Raw genomic sequence first — 7,176 nt, forward strand, 5'->3', positions numbered from 1 at the left:
ATTGATATTCATTGTGATATTGTTAAATGGAGTTTAAATTCTTATTGACATTCACTGTCTTTTGAATTTAACTATGTTTTAAGTATCCACTATTTATATGACTTATGATTTGTGATTTAAAGTTGTATTTGGTTAATGTTGTGCACCACTGAGACATTGGCTCAGCGATAGCTTTTCATTGCTGTCATAGGTAGATAGACTGACAGGGCAGCAGACTAGGCTGCTAGTACTACACTGAGAGATCATCGGGTATATTGAGTATACCGTATTTTGCATTTTGTATTGTAATGTATGTTCACTGCATGTATATAGTGTTCTTGGTTTTGAGCAATTGTAAATTAAAATTGTACATTGAAGTTGTAAAATAAATTGTAAATTATTTTAGCTTGTAAAATTTGTGATATATTTCTTTTATCTCAGCCTTTGAAAATACTGAAAAATTATTATGGATTTGAGATGACAAATGTTGGGAAACATATTGTGTTGATTGAATGTTAGAGTTTGAGATTGAGAAATATATTTGAAGTGCTTTTTACAGGTTTTTGAAGAATTGTTTTATTCAAATTACAGAGGGCACTCTGCCAAAATTTTTGCAGAAATTGTTAATTATTCAAATGTGTTAGCTATTTCACTTCTGTTCAAAAAAATTTTAACACCTGTAAATAGTGCTCACCACTGTAAAAAGAAGTAAGAAAAATTTTAAAATCCCTTGTAGTGTATTTAATGGGTTATCAGGAGACGAAGTTGGTAATTCATTAGGTATACTACGGGATCATGTTATGCCTTACAGAGGGGTAGGGTGTGACAGGGTGGCCATGGCATGCTATGCTAGGTGTTAACCATGGTCTATAAGGTTCATAAAATGGTTTAGAGAAATCATGTATGGTAAGAAAGAGTTCTGATGATATTGAGAGTTGATATCATATCTCATTGCCAATTAGTGATGAGCCTAGTAAGTCACACACATACACAAGTAATCACCAAATTAAATATGATTTAATTAATTAATTAAAGAGTTTGATTGATTAATTAAATAGGTTTAGTTTGCAATTAGATTGCAAAGTCCCTAGCATGGCTTGAACCAAATCTAGATTATTGGATGTATAGTATAAATTAAATTTATATTTAAAGTGTTTAAATATGAATTTAATTAATGAGAAATTAATTAATAAAGATTAATTAATTGATTTATATTTGATATAAATTGATTAGAAGAAGAGAAATAATTATTTTGGGTTGAGAACTCAACATTAAGACACGGGCATTTTGGTCATTTCACACGGTGACATGTGGCACCATGAGATGGTGACACATGGCACTACACATAAGTTTGCCAAATGTCTTTTAATCATGTAAGATGATTAAAATTCAGATTAAATACAGGTTTGACACTTGGCACAATGTGATTGGGTCAATTAAACCTAGAGCCAATCAGAAGGTGACATGTGGCAAGGGTTTTAAGTGGTGACCTAGCTACATAAGTGTTGTTATGAAAAGAAAAAATTACAACCAGCTACTGCTTCCTTGGTGCTGCCAACCTTGAGGCTCCCAGTCTCTCTTCTTCTTCATCTCTCATCTATTCCAAGAGATTAGCAAACAATCTCTTGAATTAAAAATACTAGAAATCGTTTCTATTGTCCTGTTTACATCTTTAATCTCTTAAAAGGAAAAACTTGATTTTCTAATTAATATAAAAAGCTTTAGAAGCTGTTCAAGGGCTGCCATAGGTGATCTTGGTGTGGACAAGCTAGAGGGACAACATCTGGTGCCCTAAAGACGCATCCCAAAGGTACAAATACGCTGCAGTGCATCAAGAGGTTAGTGTATTTGTTCTTGATCTAATCTAGGGTTCTAAAAATTAATCTGATTAATTCTAAAATCTTAAATGGCAAATACAGATCCAAAAACATATAAAAAGAATTTTAATATGTTGTTTATCATTGAAATCAAATAGATAAAAATAAATCTTGCATGATGCATGTGACCCTAGGTGAAAATTTTGAATTCAATGATATAAACTTGTGTTTTTCATGCTTTCGCTCCTTCAATTGGTATCAGGGCCATTATATTTGCCATTTAGATGACTATATTTGCCATTTATTTGCCATTTAGATGCCATTTAGATGACTATATTTGCAAAGTGAGACCTTAATAGTAATTAGGATGACCATAAAATCTTCCAAATAAACGATTAAGTTGGATATGATATAATTAAAGTAATTATAACATGGGCCCTCCATTGAGGCAATTATTTTAAGAAATTTTAAATACTTGCATAAGATGCAATTAATTTAAGAGATTTTCTTAAGAATAATTGTTAAGCATGAGATGTTGTAAATATGTCAATGGTTTGGTGGCCAATATTGGATGTACCTGAGGATATTAAAATTATTTGCATAATTACTGGCTCAATGGGATCAACTTAACTAATGCAAGATAAGTCAATAATGGATGTACTTGAGATTTTGAGCATTAGGGGCTAGGTAAAGGATTGAACCTCACATAAGATGTGATGGGCAAGGAGTTTCTCACTTATAGTTTATTGTAATTCCAATAATGGATGTACCTGAGGATGATCAATAGAATTATAAGAATTCAATCACCCACTAGAAATCCATCCAACTAGGATTTCCATTTTCTACTTTGGAAGTGTAGGATTCGATAAGTTAGTGGGAGGACCAATTTGATTAAAAGACCATAATCATTTTGGTTAATTACATGATACATTTACTAATTAATCTGGTTATTTTCTGCAGTTAATTTTCTGATAATAATGAGCACAGAACAACAACCACCATCCAATATCCTTGCAAGCATACTTAATCGCAATAGGTTGACAGGGCCTAATTTGTCTGATTGGCTAAGAAATTTGAAACTTGTCCTGAACCTTGAACATATAGGATATGTTCTAGACTCAAATGTTCCTAGTCCCTTACCTCCAGAGGCCACTCAAGAGGAACATGAAACTTTGGATAAGTGGAAGGAGCATGATATGAGAGCTAAGTGTTACATGCTTGCTTCCATGAGTAATGAGTTACAGAAGTAGCATGAGAACATGCAGAGTGCTAGTGAGATCCTCCTTCACCTACAAGAGTAGTATGGTGAGCATAGCAGGAATGTAGGTATGAGATATCTAGGCAGCTATTCCACATGAGGATGTCTGAGGGACAGAATGTTAGGGATCATGTCCACAAGATGATTCAGCTAATTGAGCAGCTAGAACATCTTGACTTCAACATGGATTTCCAACTACAGACAGATTTGATCCTTCAGTCCCTTCCTGAGTCTTTTGGGAATTTTATGACAAATTTCTATATGACTAAACAGGAATGCACCTTGGCTGGTTTACTCAACATGCTGGTTATTACCCAAAAGAATATGCCGAGCAATAAAGGAAAAGAGATAGCTTTGATTGCATCTTCTTCTACTGGAAAGTCCTGTCACACCCTACCCCTCTATAAGGTATAACATGATCCCATAGTATACCTAATGAATTACCAACTTCGTCTTCTGATAACCCATTAAATACACTATAAGGGATTTTAAAACTTTTCTTACTTCTTTTTACAGTGGTGAGCACTATTTACAGGTGTTAAAAAATTTTTTTTTTTGAACTAAAGTGAAACAACTAACACATTTGAATTATTAGTAATTTCAGTAAAAATTTTAGTGGAGTGCCATCTGTATTTTGAATAAAACAGTTCTTCAAAAACCTGTAAAAAGCACTTTAAATATATTTCTAAATCTCAACTCCAACATTTAATCAACTCAATATGTTTCTCAACTCAAATCCACAATAATTTTTCAGTAATTTCAAAGGCTGAGATAAAAGAAATATATTATAAATTTTACAAGCCAAAATAATTCACAATTTATTTTACAACTTCAAGGTACAATTATAGTTTACAACTGCTCAAACCAAGAACACTATATACATACAATGAACATACATTACAATACAAAATGCAGACTATGGTATACTCAATATACTCGATGATCTCTCAGTGTAGTACTAGCAGCCTAGTCTGCTGCCCTGTCAGTTTGTCTACCTACGACGGCAATGAAAAGCTATCGCTGAGTAAAATTTACTCAGTGGTGCACAATAACAATTTGAAATGCGATATATAAATCTTTTATTGACAATTCACAAATCAAATAATTCACAATTCTATTTCACAATTTACAAAGTTCATAAAACACAAATTTGATCAAATAACTGAATAACACAGTTTTGCCAATCAATAATACCATTTGATCAAATAACTGAATCACACGGTGTTCCCAATCCATAACACAATTTGATCAAAGAACTGAATAACACAGTGTTGCCAATTGATAACACAATTTAAGTCATGACACAATTTTTCCACACATGCCGTGTTGTACACCACGATAAGACACACTCACCCCAATAATCGAAATCAATGAGGGAGGAAGCTAGCTAAATAATGAGTACTCATCCACACTCACCTCAGACTGATAAGTCAAAGAGGGAGGAATATAGTGTACTTATCAGAGCACTTGCAGGCGTTACATATCGCCATCCCTGCAAGCTCCTGGGTTCACACGTGAGAGTTTCCAGGAATCGTAGGCATTACGTATCGCAGTCCCTACTTTGCTCCGATACCACTAAACACAATTTATCTCAAAATTTCCATTTACAAAGTAGGCAACACAATAATTTCCAAATAAATTTGCTAGTAAAAGCAGTGAATATAAAAGTATTGTGCACGTACACAATTTAAAACTATAATGTTCAATTAAATTTTTAAGTAGAAAATGAGAAGTCAAAATTATTGTGCACAAACACAATTTAAAACAATAACATACAAATAATCATAATTTATTTCAATTGAAAATTTCAAAAGAAATAACTATTGTGCACAAACCTCTGATAACTGTCTCTTGGCTCTGACTCAGTGTTTCCTTCCCCTTCCCTAAGTCTTTGCTAACTGAGAAACACAATTTGAAGTGTTTCAGTACTCATTTAAACTGTTTCTAATGATAATGCTTAATAATTAATTCATTGAATTCTATTATTTTCTTAGTCAACCTAATATGTTGACTCTCAATGCATTCTAGGTGAATTAGGTTTTAATGTTACCAATATGTCACATTTGTAGCCTTTTAGTATTGGTACATGTTACCAAATTCATTTCCATGTATATTGCGTTTTATTGCAATTTGTCGAATTTCGGTATACAAATTTGACCTAGCCGGACGACCTAGTTCCCTCGGTTTTCGGGTTTTGGTCAAAACTACAAACTTGTACATCTATGTCTTATTGCAAGCGGGGCAAAATTTCAGGTCATTCTGAGTTAAGTAGACCAAGTTATGGTCGTTTTACTATTGCTGGTCAAAATGCATCAAATTGGTCACTTTAGGTCATTTTTAGGTCACTTTTGGTTCGGCCAGTTTTTGGACCTGAACTTTTGCAAGCTATTTGACTTGCTTATGGTCATTTCTGGGCTTTGGTGTCTTCATAAGACTTGTAGATATATGTCTCAACTACTCATGGTAAGAAGTTCAGGTCAATTGGACCTGTTTTGAGTGAGTTATGGCCAAAACACTAACTGCTGCTCAAATGGTCAATTTTCAGGCCTTAAATGCACTAATCCGGATTTAGTCATTTTTCAAGTCACCTTCCAAGCAGAATTTTGGTAAGTTTCCTTCATGAAAGTTGGCACTTTTTGTGCCTAGTTTCATCCCTAATTGGTCTCATACCAATTGGAGCCACACACTTAAGGTTCTAAGCCAAAACACACACTGCCCTGCAATACACTCTTCATCACATACCAAAGGATACATTTAACACTTACCAAGTTACACATTCATGACAATTCTGGTTTGTACCATAACCTAAACACATTTTACTTCATATTATTGGTCATTTTGGCAGCTTGTAATCACACGCAATATGCACCTGATAGTCCAGAATTTTCCAAGTTCAAATTACAAACAATTTAACCACATAACCTAGCTCATTTACATGTCCAAACTCAAACCTTTATACACATGTACAAGCTGCCATAACAAGCACCATAATTCAACCATATAATTCCATAAACCAAACCATGAAATAACATATTTTGGTTCACACTTCAAGTTGCCGATTCATACATCTCTCTCAATTAACTTCCAAGCTTCCAAAATCAAGTGTACATTCACAATATACTTAGTATACACCACCCAATTTATTCCTACACATGTAAACTCTTAATCAACACTTTAATCTACCATTTACATACAAGGATAAACTGTTCTTAAGGAGTTTCCATGGCTGCCAAAAATATACATATCCCTTAGAACATCAAACTCCAAAAATCTTTCCATAATTCAACTACCCATAACATCCACACAAACTTTAATGAAGCAAGCATCAAAAGTACCTACTTACCACTTTGGAAACTCTTCAAAACCTTGACTAAACTTGATCTTCTTGCTGCCTATCTACTGCCCAAGTGGTGTAGAGCAATTTTAGTGAAGGGAGCTAGTGGAAAAATGGCTTGGATCATGCTTGCATGGAGCTTGGCCATGGATGGCCATGGAGGATTCTTCCAAGGGAAAGTTTCAGCTGGTTTTTCGGGAGGGTTGAGGAAGATGAAATTCTGTCCAAATTATGCTGGTGACATGTCCACTTAAGTGGAGTTAGTGGACCACTAACTTAGATTAAGTATTTAATATTCTAAAGTTTTCATATTCCTTATTTAGCTCCTATATTTTGCTATTTAAACTATGTACCACCAATTTAATTTTTCATGACATTTTTCAAGTGTAATATTATTTATTTTTAATTGACATTTAGGTCAAAAGACAACTCGGGGTGTCAAATGACCACAATGCCCCTGTTCGGGTTACATTCCCGATTTTTCGGTAACACCGAGTTTTGTCCGTTTTCTCGATTTCTCACTTTTCTTTGTTCTAATTAATTAATTTTTCTTTTATATTTCTAATAGTATTTATATTTTAATAGACATTTATTTAAGTCCTAAAAATATTTTTCAGGGTTCCCCGCGGTCTAGGGCTAGTCAACGGTCCACGCCGTAACTTCCCAGTGCAGTCACCCATCGTTAGGGCTCTCGGCTCGTTTAACTTGGTTACATTTCATTGCTATTATTTTTCCTTTGTTTTTCTTGTACTTTCTTTTCTTGTATTTCATTATTTTATGTCTCCTCA

The sequence above is a fragment of the Hevea brasiliensis genome, chromosome 15 (genome assembly GCF_030052815.1).
Source record: "Hevea brasiliensis isolate MT/VB/25A 57/8 chromosome 15, ASM3005281v1, whole genome shotgun sequence".
NCBI classification, from domain to species: Eukaryota; Viridiplantae; Streptophyta; class Magnoliopsida; order Malpighiales; family Euphorbiaceae; genus Hevea; species Hevea brasiliensis.